Raw genomic sequence first — 18,724 nt, 5'->3', positions numbered from 1 at the left:
GAGATGATTCCAGTTTTGCATGGAGGCAATAAGCTCCCTTTGACATTGTCTTTCCATTCTGTATCTTCAGTTCTCCTTCACAATATTACCAGGTCTCTGGGGAAGCCGTTTTGAAACTAACATATGGCTTCCCTTTCATTTTGTGAAACCAGTATTTAATTTGGCAGGGAGAAAATTGTACTTGACATCAATTTTACTTGTTTTTCTTTCAGGAAAAACTCTTCTGAAAGGTCATTTTCTAATAAGGCTACAATACAGATGTATAAAGTGCACACTGTGCATTTGTCACATGTTAATGATGCTCTCCATATGAACTCACGTTTACATATGACATGACAAATAACAAAACAGCCCTTTCCAGGACACCCTGGGGACTTGATTCATAAGCAGTCGTTTTATACTTTGTGTTTACCTGTAGTCTGGGTAGTTGAGTAACGGTGGCTGGAGATGTGTTGCTCTTTCTCCAGTTGGACTCTTCTAGTCTCAGTCCACTCTCTTCGACTCTGTGTGGCTTGAGTGACTGACCACTGGGATGCGACTGGAGCTACTCTAGGATTTTTGAGGCTGGCTGGGTCAGAATTTTTGTAGCAGCAACTTCTTCGCAGACCTTTTTGGAACATGCACGCTAAAAAAGCTCTGAACCACTTAGTAAGAACCTAACTGTCCCAAGACCATCTGGAGAAGTGAGGTGCAGTGGTCCAGCCCACACTGCCCTCCAGTCACACCTGCCACGAGACTAGATATGAGTGAAGCCTTCTTGAACCGGCCTGGCCATCTGCCTGTTCCCGACCAGCCTAGTCAGCATCTTGGGAATGAAAAGTCCCCCCATTGGACTCTGCTCACATTTTTGAACAAGAATGAGATTCAGTTAAAAGAAAAAGACAAACAAACAAACAAACAAACAAAAACAAGGGAATTTTTTTCTCTTTTTCGGGTCACCTGGTGATGGTCAGGGTTTAATCCTGACTTTGCACTCAGGAATCATTCCTGGTGGTACTCAGGGGACCATATGGGATGCTGGGAATTGAACCCAGGTCGGCCACATGCAAGATAAATGCTCTACTTACTGTGCCATTACTCCATCCCCAAGGGATGTTGCTTTTAGCCATTGAATTCTGGAGTGATTTGTTACATAGTAAGAGATAATCAGAATAGAATACATATGCAGTAATAACATAAATGCAGATTGAGTAAATATGGTGAGAAACATTTTGAGGAAATAGCATGGAATTGGAAGCTGAGATAGAGGTGGAAGTTGCAAAGTTATTCCTAATAACTGTTGGATGTGTGAGAAAATTCCCTGACCTCTCTCAACTTAATTTTCTTTAGATATAAAACAAAATAATTGACATAGGTAGCAGTTATCAGTGCAATCAAAGCAAACAGACATAAATTGCTGTTGGCAATGCTCTGAAATGTTTTGGTACATTGCCTAATTTATCCCTCCCCCCCCCCCATGCATTGCTTTCGTTGTTAATAATCACGCCAATTTACATATGAGGAGACAGAGAAATCAGAAACATACTCTAACATGTGATCCACCAAAAGTATTTTTTTATCTTTGAGTCTTGAGATTTTGGAAATGGCACAATTATAAGATACGGAATCAGTTGTGTAAAGAGTCAGGGAGCGCTTTCTGTGCAGTATTATAGTATTAGAATACTGTTGCAATGCAAGAGTATTATCACAATAGAAAGAACTAGGAATGTGGAAAGGTTTTGTTTGTTCACAGTAGAAGGGCTGGGGTGTGTTTTACAAATAGAAACGTGCTAGTTACAACGGCTGGCGTGTACACAATCCACAACAGCTAGCAGAAAGGATAAGAAGGGCACAGATGAACTCTCTGTATATGGATGCAAATATGTCTTCGTCTTAGTAGTAAGTAAATATCGCCCAGGCATGTTTTATGCTTTCGGGTTTGTCCTTTATTTTCTTCTAATACACTTTTTCTCTTCAAATTTGTAGTTCTATAATGTGTTCTTCCTATGTGAAAGAAAGATCACAGGAAGGGAGGAAGGAAAGGAGAGAAATCAGGTCCGGAAGCAATAGAGCGATGGCACAGTGGATAAGGCGTTTGCTTGCATGTGGCCTACCCGGTTTCAATTCCCAGCATCCCATATGGTCTCCCGAGCACCACTAGGAGTAGTTTCTGAGTGCATGAGCCAGGAGTAACCCCTGTGTATCACTGGGAGAGACCCAAAAAACAAACAAAAAAACAAAGGAAAGAAATCAGAGCAACCAATGATACTGATGCTGTGAATTTATTAGGCTCTCTCCTCTGTGATTAGTGCAGCACATAGATTATTTCAGGTTCACATTTTAAAAATATTTAGCCTTTGACCATTTGGGATAGATTTGGTTTTCCAAATCTACATGACTCGCTAAAGGTAGAACTGGATTTCGAAGCCATGTTCTAAATCCGTGTTTCAGATACGTGATATGACCCTCTATCTCTCATAAGCTTTTGCTCTATAGCTGATGAGATTTATTTTACTTACACTTGCCTTCCCAATTCTCTAAAGAATCTTAATCCAATTTAAGAGTGCTGATTCACATTTTGCATAGAATTCCCTGCTGCTCTTTACCTATTAATTTTCGTTGAAGTATTAAGAGTGAATAAATATAAGCTCATGAATGAACTTGCTGAGTGGATTGAAAAATATCCCTAAGCCTTTTGAGCCTCGCTTGCAGGGCATATGAGCTATTGAACTCCCATTAATTCATGGGAAGGATCTTTTTGAGACACTGATGGATGTGTTGTTTCATGTGAGTTAGTGGCAATTCATTTTTCATTTTTGGTGACTTGACTGTACTCTTTATTGCAGAAGGCATCTAATTGATCCTGGATATAAAAATATTTGTGCATGCAGAATAATCTACATTTGACTATTTAAATTACTCTAAATATTGAATATTTAGATGTAATGGGCTTTTGATAAAGCTATTGGCTTTTTACATATTCAAAAAATTTTCTGATGATAAGTATTTCAGTTTTCTGGAGTAGATTGTGATTTTTTTTTGGAAATAGGATCACATCCTCAAGGATGGGAATTAGCCTCTTATAAAAATGTTATCTTGTTGTATATTTTATGTAAATTACCTAATGTGATTTCCTGTTCTGTGGGATTTATAAAACTAATTATTATTTCTTAGCAAACTGGAACAAAAAAAATCATTCTATCATGCTTTTATTTATTTTCTTCTTATGTTTTTATTTAGGGAATAAGGAGGGAGGGAGAGAGAGAACCGGAGGAGATAGACAGACACACTGCTGGCGTCTCTGGAGGAGAGTAAATCTCTTCTACTTGTGTTTTTCTTTTTGACATCATCATCACTTCATGTACCACACCCAGCCTCTGGGAATCCCCCAGTCTTTTCTCTTCGTTCATCAGCTTCATTTTTCTTTATATACTTAACATGCCAGAGGTATCTTTTGTTTAAGTCTTTCTAAGTCTGGATTATTTCCCTTTGCGTAAATGCCCTCCAGGGATTTTGTGGGGATTACTTTCTATGTGGGGCCGAGGCATCCACTGTACTGGATGAGCCCTGGGAAAGGAATGTGGTTCTAAAATTATTTCCTTTGAAGAAGAAAAGTGCCTGTCACCGAGGCAGGTGGGGTTAGGGAAGGGGAAACTGGGGGCATTGGTGATGGGATGTGCACTGTTGAAGGGATGGGTGTTGGAACATTATATGACTGAAAACCAATCATGAATAACCTTGCAGCTGGGAGGGATAGCACAGCGGGTATGGCATTTGCCTTGCATGCAGCTGACCAGGGCGACCCGGGTTCGGTTCCTCCGCCCCTCTTGGAGAGCCAGGCAAGGTACCAAGAGTATCTCGCCTGCAGGGCAAAGCCTAGCAAGCTCCCCATGTCGTATCCGATACGCCAAACACAGTAACAATAAGTCTCACGATGGAGATGTTACTGGGCCTGCTCGAGCAAATCGATGAACAATGGGAGGACAGTGCTACAGTGCTAATTTTAAAAAAAAGATTCCTTTTATTAACAAAGAATTAACAAAATTAAAGCACCGTTTGTGGCGATGTTAAAAGTCTATTAATTTCAAGTAAGACCTTGGCCCTTTCAGAAACTTATGTGTATACACAGAAAAGCCTGTTTGGTTTTTGTGAAGAAAAAGTAGCAGCAGTTGTAATCAACTCCACATCCTTACAATGCAACTGTTTTCACTTCAGAGACTGAAAATAGGGCTAAATTGTGTCATATAATAAAAGAAAGTAAAAGGGCTTCCTTCTGTTTTACTGAAAGGAGAAAATGTGTTGCCTGCACCAGCTCTGGGACATTGGGTGCTGGCTGCCTTCAGAGATAATTGGACAGTTTGTCCTAATCTTAGCTGTTCGTTCTGAGGCCATTCTACGCTCTTCCTAGGAGAAACTTGGCAATATCTGGAGACAGCTGGGTGGTGGGACTCTCTCTGAAGGGTGGAGCCAGGGATGTTCCTTTCTCTAGATTGCCCTGGAATGGTCCTAATGGACACAGAGTAATGGAGCGTAAGTGTCCATGAGGCTGAGGTAGAGAAACAGGAGGATACATTTTTGCTGGTTTGCTTACAGTAGTTCACTTTTAAGGACCCTTTTAGATGTTTTCTCCTCCTCAATTATAACTTCAGGAACAAATTTTAGTCCAGTATACTACATAATAGTTGTGTACTGGCTCAACTTTATAAAGACAAAAAGTAAGATTTTTTGCCCCCCTAGCTACCAGTACTAGCCATGCTCCTCTGGGAAAATGTGTTCCTCTGGAGAATGCTTATCCCAGTTTAATGCATGGGAAGTAAGAGGCATTTAAATAACCCAATTTGCAATAATTTCTTCAATAAAAAAACCAGCAGCGACACAAAATGAAGCAGATCCAAATCAAAGAGGAAGATCTAGTATGCTGAGAAATTAATGGGAATGTTTAGATGTGAACAACTGCTCTTTATGGTATAGTCAGCAACTTGGAGTTGTAGAGCAGAGAATAAGACATCTTACTGTCTTCCTCCCCTTTCTTTTCAACAGACTAAGAAGACCCCCCCCCCACACACACACAAACCCACCCAGCACCTATAAACAAGAATCAGATGCCTGTCATATGCATCTTCGCTTTATTCTCAATTAGTCAACACATTCTTTGCCTTTCATTTATTGAGCATGATTATTGTCACAGTTCAGTGAGTGGTAGTGCATATACTCAGGGCTGGGAACAGCACTGGACTTAGCCCTCCTGCTGTCGCTGCGGTGGACCAGTGCTAGACTAACCGACTCTTTCCTTCTTTATAGTCCACCCACTAACACTTTGATATCTTAAGGCTACCTCCATAATTTTTACATAAGCATAGTAAGTCCTCATTGCTCTTGGACTCAAACCTCACAGGTTCTTGGCAACCACAGCTTTAAGCAAAACTGGGTGTCATAAAACTGGTCCTCGCATAAGCTGTTCTCATCAACCGTGGAGGGTTTGGTTTTGTTCTCAACAACTGTGTTAAACATGAGAGGACTCTGAGAGAAGAATTCCTGATCTGAGGACTTGCTGTCTGTATCCATGCAAATACTCGATTGCCATTGCCTTCTAGACCACACATTTATTCCAGAAGAAATGAATTTGTTACTGCCTTTCACGAGGAACCAGTGTCACTGCCTCGAGTCCCAGGAAACTTCAAACATAAAGTGTGAAAAATTCAATTTGCTGTTAGGAGATGCTGAGCTGGGATTACAAAGATAGAGCCACATGTTAAGTAGAAGGGGTGGGTGGGGAAGGAATTTAGGTACCTTAGCTCTAAAACTTCATGACTTCCTCCTTCATGAGTTTGAAAGACAATTGAACTAGATCTAGCGTTCTCACCAGGTCTGAATGGCAGCAAATGCTCTGTGCACTCCTGTACCCTGAGACTCTTCCGTATTTCGGGAACACCAGTCAGATGATGTCCAGTTCACATCATTCCCCTCCCTTTTCTGTCTCTCTGGGCTCTCTGCCCCTTTGTCTCTCCCACCCTCCCTTGTCTAGTCTAGCCAACTCCAACTCTTGGGGACTTCCAGTCTCGACTTCTTCACATCAACAGCTCTGTGTCACTGTTGGTGGGGTTGAAGTTGTGTCCTTATTCCCGTGGTTGCCCACTGTGGTCTTCAGACTGGTACTTTTGTGTAAAAAATGTCAAAGCCCCCTGTCCTTATAGACTGCGGTAGGCGCCCAAGTAATCCAGGCGTTCATGTGTGTTGAGTGCAGAGCCTTAGCACTGCATTTGGTGAGTAGAGCTTTCAGCTCGTTTTACCAGTCTTCAGCCAGGGCTTTTGTGCAAGAACCACCCAGCCACCCTGCTCCAGGCTCCCAGCCTTGATGCTGGTTACAAGGCCAGGAAAGGCTCTAGCAGGCTATTCTCAGCATTTGGGGTAGGGCAGAGTTTTGTTTTTTATATTTCGATTTGAGGGTCACATCTGGTAGTGCCCTGGGTTTACTCCTGGCTCTGTGTTCAGGGTTCACTCCTGGCGGGACGTGGGGGACCATATGGGATGTCAGGGATTGAAGCCGGGTAAGCCATTTGCAAAGCCAGCACCCTCCCTTGTTGTGCTATCACTCTGGCCTCACTGGAGAAGTTCAGTTATTCCAGGTGAGCTGTAATATATTCTCTCTGCTTGGAGAGCACTTAAGGAGCAGTTACCAGTAATTGTCAGTGAGAGAGATTTAATATAGAAGAAAAATAGGCTTTACATAAATATTTAAATGCGTGCTTACCAAAGACCAAAGAGATTTAAGGAGCAATTATTTCATGCAGTCGTTTCTTATTGGAAGGGAGGGGCAGGGTTGAGAGCTGCTCTGCTCCATTCCTTTTTTATTTTTTTATTGAATCACCGTGAGATACAGTTACAAAGCTTTCATGTTTGAGCTTCAGTCATGCAACGATCGAATACCCATCTCTCCACTAGTGCACATTCTCCACCACCAATGTCTCCAGTATCTCTCCCCTATCCCACCCCTCCCCCTACTTCTAGAGCAGACAATTTCCCTCTTAGTCTCTCTATACTTTGGGGCATTATGGTTTGCAATACAGACACTGAGAGGCTATGACGTTTGGTCTTTTGCCTACTTTCAGCACACATCTCCCATCCCAAGTGATCCCTCCAACCATCATTGACTTAGTGATCCCTTCTCTATTCCAGCTGCCTTCTCCCCCCAGCTCCATTCCTTTTTACTTTCCCTTCTTGTTTTCTTTTTCTCTCTTATTCCCCCCAACTAATTTCTTACTTCCCCTTCCCCTGCTTTCCATCCCTTCCCTTCATCTCTTGCCTTGTCTTATGTTTTTCTCCAGAGAGAGTGAACACAACCTCAGATCTCATCATGCTGTTAATATATATATATATATATATATATATATAATAATATATATATCACTCAGCTCCTGGGAGAGAACAAGGCAGAGTCTCCTACCCTATGCCTGACTGTCTCCACCAGGGCCCAACAGCTGAAGACCACCGAGGCCCAGCCAAGGCCATGCTGGGACCACTCTCCACACACTTGGATGAGCCTCACGCATAAAAGAACTGACAGAGGAACCCAGGTGTGTGGGACCCGGGGCTGAGATCTCCAAGCCTGCACAGTTTGGGACTGGACCTGCCAGTAACTAGACAGTTACAGCCACCAACTGCCGTGTAACTCCAACAACGGCCAGGATCCAGAGATCATCACACTCAGCTCCCGGAAGCGCGACATCTTATCATCTCATTCCCAATTTGGTCAAACTGGCAGGCTACCAAATGTAACATGCCCACACGGCAGAGTCTGGCAAACTCCCCGTGGTATACCCAATATGCCAAATACCAGTAACAATGATGGGTCTCATTCTCCTAACCCTGAAAAAGCCTTGAATATGGCACTTAAAAAAAAAAAATCTCAGGGCTAGGACGAAGAAGACGTTACTGGCACCTGCTCGAGGCAATCGACGAACAACAGGGTGGTCGTGATCGTGATCGTGATATATATATATATATATATATATATATATATATGTGTGTGTGTGTGTGTGTGTGTGTGTGTGTGTGTGTCAGGGTATTAGGAGACCATTGGTGACCTCTAGGGGAAGAGAAGGCTTTCCTAGAAAGTTAAAGCAGGAAGCATTTAATCAGCTCTTAGGGTCTGAAGAAATAGAAGAGACTGAGTGAATGTCTTGTCTCAGTTACACCGTCTCTATGGCTGTGTTGATGTGTGTTTTCTAGCTTGCATTGTGATGAATAGTGTTTTAGATTGTTTTTAGGCATCATGAATTAACCTACTGTTAATAGTAATGTTTTGGAGATTCAGAGTAGCCACACCACACCACCAGACTGTCAATGTTCCTCTACCACAGTCTCTAGGCCCTCTCCCACCTTCCCACCACCTGTTCACCCCCAATTAGGACACTAAGTTTTGTAGGCTGGCTTTCAGAGCCGTTATCATTGGCCATTTTTAATTCCCTTACTAAGTTTCGTTATGTTCAGTGTATGAACCTTTGGTATTTGCCTTCTCCCTCTGACTAACTTCACTCAACACAATACTTTCCATGGCAGAGAATGGCAGGATTTCATCTTTTCTGAGAGTAATATTTTATTGTGTATACCTACTGTGTTTATTTATCTTGGACACTTGGGTTCCTTCCAGATCTTGGTTATTGTGAACAGTGCTGTGATGTAAATAGAAGTGCCAATATCTTTATGAATTAATGTTTTTATACTTGGAACTGTTGCCAAGAAGTAGGCTCACTGAATATATGGAAACTCAATTATTAACTTTTTCAGAGCTCTCTTTACTGTTTTCCATAGAAACTGAGCCAGATGGCATTTACACCAACAGAGGAATGAGTGTTCATCCCCCCCCCCCCCACATCAATGCAGATTATTTCTGGTCTTAAACAATTACAAATATTTTAAATCTTTTTGAAGCTTTTGGGCCACACTTAGTGGTGATAATAGACTCTTCCGAACTCTTTGCTCAGAAATGACTCCAGATGGTACTATTGGGTACCATAAGTGGTACCAGAGATTTGAGCTGTGGTCTGAGGGATACAAGGCAAGTTCTTTACCTCTTGACTATATCTTTGGCCCTGTTTTGAGTATATTATATACTTATATATTATATACGAGTATCATTGGTATAAGGTGGTACCTCATTGTCATTTTATTTTGCATTTACCCGAGGATTAGAGATGGAGAACACTCTTCACAATAAGCCTGTTGGCTTATATCTGTATATCCTCTTCAGGGAAGTGTTTTATTTATCACTTCTCATTTTTTAAGGGCTTATTGGTTTTTTGGTTGTTGAACTTTGTAAGTACTGTGTGAATCATAGATATTAGCTCTCTTTTAGATGGCGGTAATTTTTCCCTTCTTCAGTGGGGTGTCTATTTTTACCTTGTTTCTTTTGCAATGAAAGCTGCTTAGGTTGACATAGTCCCACTTGTTTATTTTTGCTTTTTTTCTTAGCCAGTGGCATTGGGTCATTGATGATGCCTCTGAAATCACTATCAGGAGAATTCTGCCTGTGTTTTCCTCAACATGTCTTTTAGATTGAGATCCTTAATCCATTTTGAATTAACCTTTGTGCATGGTATGAGGTAGGGATCCAGATTCCGTTTACTTTTTTTTTTGCATGTGGAAAAGTAGTGATAGTTTTAGAATCCAAGAGGAGTAAGTAGATGTAGGAACATATACAGGAAAGTTATTCATGGTGATAGACCAATCCACATTAGCCACCTGTACATATCAGTTGATCCATTTCACTGAAATGATGGAGCATTAGAGAAGGGTAAGAGGAAGGGGAAGGGGGGCCTGGAGAAGAGGGTAAACAAAAAAATGAATGAATGATGCAATTTCACTGTACAGGGGTAGAAAATCAAAAAATAACTATGGGAGATGGGCTATCAGGGGGTAAGTTTGTGTTTGGTAATAGAAAATTATTTGTTTATTGAATGATCCAACTGAGGGGGCTGAGAAGGATGCAAGACATGGTCTCAAGGAGGATTTGGGTCTCTAGGAAGGTGACTATGAATACAAATGAAATATACATATATGTATATATGCACATACATATATATATACATATTTATTTTAAAAAAACTCCCCCCAAGATTACCAACTGTCACCAAAGACTCACAATATTATCTTTCTACAAAATGAAGGAATAGATTTAACTCTTTCTACCTCAGTGCTTAGCGAAATGCCCTTCTCAGAAGGTGTCGGCTCACTGCTTTGGGCCAAAGTGGAGTGACACTAGAAAATACAGTCCCCAGGATGGCCCTGAGTGACCAGCTCTGGGACTGGTCTTCCCTGCTATAAGGTTCATGTTGTTTACACTCAGTTTCACTCAGAAGGATAAGAACTTCCTGAAGGTAGAGAACCCGGAGTGGAAAAATCATTGGAGCTCTCTTCCAAGGACAGACCAAGTGGAGATGGGAAAGGTGGCACACCTCAGAGCTGGAACACAGGGACCACATGCCAGAGGGTGCCATCACTGTAGCTCATCAGAACAGCAGGAGATTCCTTTCGACCTTGCTCTTGGTTTGGGTGTAGATTTGGGTTTGGGCCTGTTGGGAGCAGGTCCTGTGAGAGGCTCTGCAGAGAAGAGGGCCAAGGTGAGTCGGAGAGGAGAGGCTGTTTCAGGGCGACAGTGCCTGTAGGCAAGAGAAGTCCAGCATCTCTTATTTTATTTTACTTTTGCTTCATGCTGCTCCATTCGGGGCCCAGTCCAGGACAAACAAATGACCTCTCTCCTGCTGCCTTTGCTTTAATCAGTTCCACAGACTGTGTTCTCATGCTGCCAGATAAAATCTGGCATTTGCTTTATATTTAGTGACCTTTGCTTTGGGGGAGTTAAAAAAAATAGGTGGGACTCTTGCATGATTGAGTTTTATAATAATGTTGCGTTAAAGTGAAAGCGAGACTTGTAACAGGTGAATAGTGAAGATGGTTGATTCTTGGAAAGGGACGCTATCATCTTTATATAAGTGGGGCAAAAATAAGGGTATTTTTTCACTTAAAACTTCTTTTTGGGTTCTTTGTCTCCCCCGTTCTCTCTCTTTGATGCTTTCTAGTTGTGGCTCAATGATAGCCATTTGGCTTTTTAACTTTGCAGAGAAATGTTTTCCCATAGGGCCATAAAAGCAACCATGAGAAAAGCCCAGGTTTCTGCTAATGCCTTGGCAGAGATGTAAGTGAATTCTCTCCACTTCTGAAGGGGCTCAGAGGAGCCACGAGGGCCCGTGTCTTCAATCTGTATCTTCTAGAACCAACCATTCTTTGGGCTGTCCCCATGGCTTGTGGGAAACTCAGGATCTGCCAACCTTGTGTGTAAGAAGAGGATGGGTGGGACAGAGAGTGTCGGGTGTGGAGGAGACAAAATTAAGCTTTTGGCTGGTAAGTGTTTCTCATGGTCTTGGGACTAAGAGAGTAGTAAAAAATTTCATCCTCTATCCAAACACATGCAAGCCACCGTGTGGAGTGTGTGAAGGAGCCAGAGGTTAAAGGGATTGCACGCAATTTCTTTGGGCTGGGTTTACTCCGAAGGTCAAGCTTAGCTTAGGGTCGGCCCTTGCTCTCTGAAAAGTCATACAAGTCTTTTCTCTCCCCCTGGCTGGATTTCTGTGTGGTCAGAGCTGGAGTCAGGCCTTGCCTCTCTTTGTCTTCTGAACTTGCCCATGGGTGATGCAGTTTCTTTTTCCTTAGCATTCTCTGATGCTTCCAGATCACAAGACACACACACAGCCCCACCCACTTCTACCCCCCCCCCCCCCCAATTATTTTTATTAGTGAAACACGATGAGGTACCATTGTAGACTTACAAATTTTTGTGCTTGGGTTTCAGTTATACAATGTTCGAGTACCCATCCCACCACCAGTGCCCATTCTCCACCACCAACGTTCTCAGTGTCCCTCCCACCACCAACCCCACCCCTTTCCCATCCCAACCCGCCTCAGTGGCAGGGCATTCCCTTTTATTCTCTCTCTCCTTTTGGATGTTGTGGTTTGCAATAGAGGTATTGAGTGGCAATCATGTTAGGTCTATAGTCTACTTTCAGCATGCATCTCCCATCCTGGGCGGATCCTCCCAAAACCCTTTACTTGGTGTTCTCTTCTCTATCTGAGCTGCCTTTTCCCCCAGCATGTGCCACTGGCCTCCAAGCCATGAAGCGAACCTCCTGGTACTTGGCTCAACTATTCTTGACTACCTCCTTTTTGTAAAAGTGGAGATATTCAGGGGCAAAAGCAATAGTTTGATTCTGTAGATTTGAAACTTCAGCAGTAAAGCCTAACTTCCATGTGTGGAGTAGAAAAGCCTTTAAAAATGTGTTTAATTGAATATAATGAATACACATGCACAAGAAATGATCAAAATGTATCCATTATGGCCAATTATAGAATATGAACCGTGGGATTTAGGGCATGATTTAAAGGAAGACTTGAATCCTTGAGAAAGATGGATGTGAATAAAAATTAAGAGGGAAAAATAGAATGATCACCAACCAAACAATTATCATCAAAATTTTCTCTTTTAAAGAAAAAAAAATCAAATTAAAGCTGCCAGGGAGACAGCTTAAAGGACAGGATTGCCTGACTTTAGGGGTAAGACCCTGAATTCTTCCGAGTTCAGTCCTAAAAATCAAATTAAAGCTGCCAGGGAGACAGCTTAAAGGACAGAATTGCCTGACTTTAGGGGTAAGACCCTGAGTTCTTCCGAGTTCAGTCTTCAGCTCTGTGTAACCCCCAGGTCCAGCCATCATAATCCTGGTAGCCATGATGCCTCAGCACCATCAGACTCAGACTAAGCCTGATCATTCGTCCATCTATTCAGATCCCTCTATTCAGATGGGTTGATTATCACCTAGGGGTTGTAGATATACACAACAGTTCCTGAAAACTCCCTAAAAAAATGACAAAGAAAATTTGTTTAACTCTTTTGATCTCAGTGTTTATTCAGGATGGTGCTGGGTGAGTAGCTACAGGACCCCTGGAGGGTTCAGGTCTGCTGAGTTCAGGCCTTTTTAAAAATAATTCATTTTTAAAAAGTGAATCACTATGAAATATACAGTTCAAAGTTGTTCATGATTGGGTTTCAGTCATATAATATTTCAACATCCATCCCTTCAACTGGAGCGATAGCACAGCGGGTAGGGCGTTCGCCTTACAAGCGGCCAACATGGCCGACCCGAGTTTGATTCCTCCGCCCCTCTCGGAGAGCCTGGCAAGCTACCGAGAGTATCTTGCCCACATGGCAGAGCCTGGCAAGCCACCCGTGATGTATTCGATATGCCAAACACAGTAACAACAAAGTCTCCAATGGAGACGTTACTGGGCTCGCTCGAGCAAATCGATGATCAACGGGAGGGCCTTTACCTTTACCTTTATCCCTTCAACACCCATTTCTTCATCACTTATCCCTTCACCAGTGTACATTTCCCACCACCGGTGCCCCCAGTTTTCCTCCCTCCATCCCCCACCCCACCTCTATAGTAGGCATTTTCCTTCTCTCTCTCTCTCTGGATCTTATGGCTTACAATACATATACTGAAAGGTTATCAGGTATATCTCTTTACCTATTTTCAACACTCAGCTCCTGTCCAAAAAGAAAAGATCATTCCATCTATTATTGTCATACTGGTCCCTTCTCTTTCCTCTTGCCCTTTGTCCTACACACACTCTTGTGGCAAGCTGCCAATCACTGACCAGTCCTCCTGACCCTTGTTTTCCCTACCCAATGGAATACTATGCAGCTCCTAGGAAACATGAAGTCATGAAATTTGCTTATAAATGCACAGGCATGCAGAGTGTCATGCGGAATGAAATGAGTCAGAAGGAGAGGAGCAGGTATAGAATGACTACATTTATTTGATATAAAAAAATAAGTAGTATGAGATTAATATCTAAGGCCAGGGGAAACTGAACTCAGGTTTTTGAGGGGAGAGAACCCTCCTACGGTAGAGAAACTTGAGTGGGAAATAAAATTGTAAATTCATGACCTCCTCATGTTCTCCCCCTCCTTCTTATCACAGTACCCCAGGTTTCTACAAAATGAGATGAAAGGATTTAGAAATATTTGGTTGGATAATTTTATTTAGTACATATACAATTTAAGGAAGGGGGGAGGGTTGAAAGGCAGCCATGTGCTCTGAGCTTGATCTTCAAGTTGATACTTGGGCTGAGATCCTGGATCACCCTAGAAGAGGAGACAATCCCAGAGATGATTGTCTAGTTTGGAGTCCTTGGGCTCTTTGACTTTGGGATATATATTGACCAAGTTATTTATCTTATGTTTTGAGATCATCAGTTTTGAGATTTGCAGAGCGGGTTTAATGGTAGTTTCCACTGCAGGGGTGGGTGTGCCAAGTGAACACTGATCATTGTCGCCTGAGAGACAGCTTGATACACAAGAGCCAAAATGATGGCCGTGATGAGGATGAGGATGGTGATGATGATAATGATAGAAGAGGCCAGGATTTTAAGTGAAAAATTATTTCCCTATCTAACTCTGTGTGATTTTTGATATCTTTTTATGTCAGTCTGCTTCCTAACAGAAGTTCAAATTAGCAATCTGTAGAATCCGCTTATCAATAGGTAGGTTAGTAGAGAAGCAAGCTCTGTGGGGTATCAGAGAGATGAAAAGAAGAAATGTTGAAATCAGTGAATACTTAAAGAAAGAAAAACAACGTGATAAAAACTTTAGAGAATGGGGGAAGCAAAATCCGAAAATCAAAAGGTCAAAGAAACCAGAAAAACAGAGGAAGGAAAGAGAACGGCCATCTCTGAACTGCCCTTCAAGCAGTCAGCAGCAGTGATCTGATGGTGCTGTGAGACTCTGTTTCAGGAACTCTGATAGCTGCCTTTCCTTCTGCCCCATTCATCCTTCTGCAGAGCTATGAAGTATAAATGTTCTACATCCAGAAAACACACTGCAGCTTCAAAAATTTGAGGAATCCTAAGTAGGATTCACACCCTCCTACTCTTTGTTGGGGTTGAAGTGGTGCTTCTTAGCTGCATTTCTGATCTGATGGATTCTCCTTGTCTTCTCCCAGGCCATTTTTCTTTCTTTTGCTAGTGACATGACTGAGGACACAACACAAGAAAAATGTTTGCCAGGCAAATGAAATGGGTGCTTAGGGCTTTTATAGTTCTTTTCTATTTTTTTTCTTGGTTTTTTGGGGGGTCACACCCAGCGTTTCTCCTGACTCTGCATTCAGGAATTACTCCTTGCACTGTTTGGGGACCATATGGGATGCTGGGGATCGAACCCAGGTTGGCCATGTGCAAGGGAAATACCCTAACTGCTGTGCTATTGCTCTTCATTTCTATGTTTTTTGGAAGGGTTGACTGAAACATTCATAGCCACAGAAGACATATCAATAGAAATCCATCAAGAATTTTAGGTATGGCTTACTCAGGATGGGAGATGATAGGAAAACATCTTGTATTAGTGAGTTTCCGTCAGTGATATCAGCATCAAGGAGAGTTTTGGAATCTTCCTGGAATATATAGGCTTTTAAATTTGGAAGCCTTGTTACCTAATACAACACCATGCAGCTCAAACTCTATTGGGAATGTGTGTTGAATCCAAAAAGTAAAAGAAAAATAAAAGATACGTCTCCAGTGAGGAGTTGGCTGGGTGTGTTCCTGTGAGATGAGGCAAGAAAGTTGTTGTTGTTGGGGGGGGGGAGGTGGGCAGTACTGGGGGACTGAGAGCCAAATGGAACCAATTAATGTACTTTGGAAGTGGACCTTGGGTTGTTTACCACGTCTACACACTGGGAGGGAGTCAAATGTCTTTATCCTTTTTGTGTGTAATTGAATTGACTAATTGTCCTTTTTTGGGTAGAGGTTGTATAAGCTTTGTAGGACACTGCAACAATCCAGGTTTTGATGAGCCTTCTGACTGCACTAAGGAAAGATTAGTTAGTTTACATACTAACCATGCACCTGTTTTGAATTTGTAGCTATGATAGATGTTACTGGAATTAGTGTGAGGAGCCCGTTATTTTTGAGACAGATGATGGAACACAGCAGGGATGGGGAAAGAGAAATTCTGCTTAAGCAATCACAGGATTTCCCCTACCCTAGAGTGTCCACTTGGCATCAGTGGGAGGTTTGAAAATTGTAGCTCACTTTCCCAGAGTGAACTTTGTGACTGCAAATATAGGAAAGTCCATCTGTGTTTGTTTCTTGCTAGGGGAAATGAATGAAATGTATGCCATTTGTATCATCCACTTGCAGTACCATGTTTATTCAAGTTAGTACTGAAAACTGGGGTTATGGCCAAACCTTCCTTCCCCCATCCCCGCATTATGGCAGAACGTGGCTCTGAAAATTATTTTGTATTGGTATTTCAGTAAGGAGAGGCTGCTAAAATCTCAGGGCTGGAATGAATGGAGACGTTACTGATGCCCGCTCGAGTAGATTGATGAACAACAGAATGACAGTGACAGTGACGGTGATTGCTATTTTGTGATTTGGGGGTCTGTGTTGGGCCCCTTGCAGGGGGGGCGGGTTGAGTTTTCCCTCCCTGCCCCAAACAGAGCTCCGGCAGCCGAAGACCTCCAGAACCAGCCGCCACCATGCTGAGACCGCTCTCCACACGCATGAAGGTACTGGCAGAGGAACAAAGGCATGTGGGTCCCGGGGCTGAGATCTCCAAGCCTGCTCGGATCTGGGCTGAGCATCCTCCACCCAGATCCTCCATCTTCCAGTAGGCAGGGGTCACACCCACCATCTGACCCCCAGCACCGTGTAATCCCATCAACGGCCAAGACTCGGAGACTATAAAACCCAGCTCCCGGAAGCGCACGGCTGCATTCGCGGCTGCGCGACATCTTATTATCTCATCTTACTTTGGACAACCTGGCAGGTTACCGAATGTTACCTGCCCACATGGCAGAGTCTGGCAAACTCCCCATGGCGTACCCAATATGCCAAATACCAGTTACAATGACGGGTCATTCTCCTAACCCTGAAAGAGCCTTGAATATGGCACTTTTTAAAATCTCAGGGCTAGGACGAAGGAGATGTTACTGGGGCCTGCTCGAGGCAATCGACGAACAACAGGATGATGGTGATCGTGATTGTGATCATGATTGTTGGGGGGGTCTACTCCTTGTTCTGTGAATGGGGGATGATGTGGTACTGGGGGCAATAATTTTAACAAAACAAAGAGTCTTCATATTATATAGCCCATGTTGAGGTATAGATTTAATTGAAAGAGGGGAATAAAAGCAATGCTAGAGAACTATTTAGATCAGCTTTAGTTTGTCAAATTCAGTGGTTCTTAGAGAGGAATTAACTTGTGGGTGTCAGGAAGTGTGTAAGGTCCAGATTTGCTTCCCCTCCTATCTCTCCTTCCCTTGGGGCTGGGAAGAGTTTGACCACCATGTGAAAATAGTTTCTGCTTGACTCTGCTCTATTCTGAACTACACATTTTAGGCTTATTTGTTTCCTTTGTTTGCTATTTGAAAAGAATTGTATTCCTGCTTCTTGGAAATACAACAATGTTTTTGTGCTCCGAGACTTATAATCGTTTTTGCTTGACAAGCTAATTGGCATAAGTTAGAACAGTTTTCTTAAAATGAAAAAAATTATGCATATATTTGGCAAGCCAAGTTCACAAATCAGCCCTCTCAAAACACCCAAGTATAAATGCTTGAGAGATTGTGCAGGGGTTAAGATGCTTGTCTTGCATGTGAAGTAGCCCCAAAGCACGGCCAGATTTTGCCCATCCTCCCTCACCGACCAAATAAAAAAATCCCTCATGGACCCAGTGTTTTCTCAAGTATCACAACACATGAAAGCAATGAACAAAGCCCGGTTAAAACTATGGTGAGAGAATGTAGTATCTTTGCTGCTAGTTTTGGTGACTTTGAGTAGTAGCTATACATGCTGGTCCAGTTATTGTGATCAGCTGCATGATTAACTAAGAATTACATATTTTGCTCCCAAATCTGTCATTCAGACAGAAGAACCACAGGGTCAGTCAATGGAGATGGTTAAACTGGGATTAAGGGATATATTTCAACAGGACTTAATTTTTAAATTTTTCTTAATTTAGTGAATCACCGTGTGGTTCACTTTCAGACTTACAAACTTCCGTGCTTGCATTTCAGTCATACAATGGTCGAGTATCCATCCCTCCACCAGTGCCCATTTTCCATCACCAATGGTCCCAGCATCATTCCCACCACCCACACCCTTTCCCTCCTCCCCCCACCACGCCTCTGTGGCAGGGCATTCCCTTTTGCTCTCTCTCTCCTTTTGGGTGTTGTGGTTTGCAATAGAGGTATTAAGTGGCCATCATGTTCAGTCTATATTCTACTTTCAGGGTGTGTCTCCCATCCTGAGCAGATCCTCCTAGCACCATTTACTTGGTGATCCTTTCTCTAACTAAGCTGTTTCGCCCCCTCCCCCCCTCGCCCAGTATGTGAGCCCAGCTTTTAAGCTGTGGAGTAATCCTCCTAGTACTTATCTTTAATAATCTTGGGTGTTAGTCTCCCATTCTGTAACTTTATATTCCACAAATGAGTGCAAGTTTTCTATGTCGGTCCCTCTCTTTCTGACTCATTTCACTTAACACGATACTTTCCATGTTGATCCACCTATATGCAAATTTCATGATTTCATCTTTTCTAACAGCTGCATAGTATTTCATTGTGTAGATATACCACAGTTTCTTTAGCCAGGTATCTGTTCTCAGGGACTTGGGTTTTTTCCAGATTCTGACTATTGC

At 42.6% G+C, this 18,724-nt stretch overlaps 1 protein-coding gene across 2 annotated transcripts in view; it reads left to right on the top strand.

The window, feature by feature from the left end:
- PID1 (phosphotyrosine interaction domain containing 1) overlaps positions 1–18,724 on the top strand; it is a 288,088-nt gene that overhangs the window by 82,398 nt on the left and 186,966 nt on the right. Inside the window, exon 1 of one of the 2 annotated variants that reach the window (XM_056121644.1) lies at positions 1,860–1,878. The exons of the other annotated variant lie outside the window; for it this stretch is intronic. The gene's annotated coding sequence lies outside the window, so the exon portion shown is untranslated. Of the gene's footprint in view, positions 1–1,859; positions 1,879–18,724 lie in introns of those variants that run through there. 2 annotated transcript variants of the gene reach the window in all.

The sequence above is a fragment of the Sorex fumeus genome, unplaced genomic scaffold (genome assembly GCF_029834395.1).
Source record: "Sorex fumeus unplaced genomic scaffold, SorFum_2.1 ptg000005l, whole genome shotgun sequence".
NCBI classification, from domain to species: domain Eukaryota; kingdom Metazoa; phylum Chordata; class Mammalia; order Eulipotyphla; family Soricidae; genus Sorex; species Sorex fumeus.
This window is presented reverse-complemented; position numbering and strand designations above follow the sequence as displayed.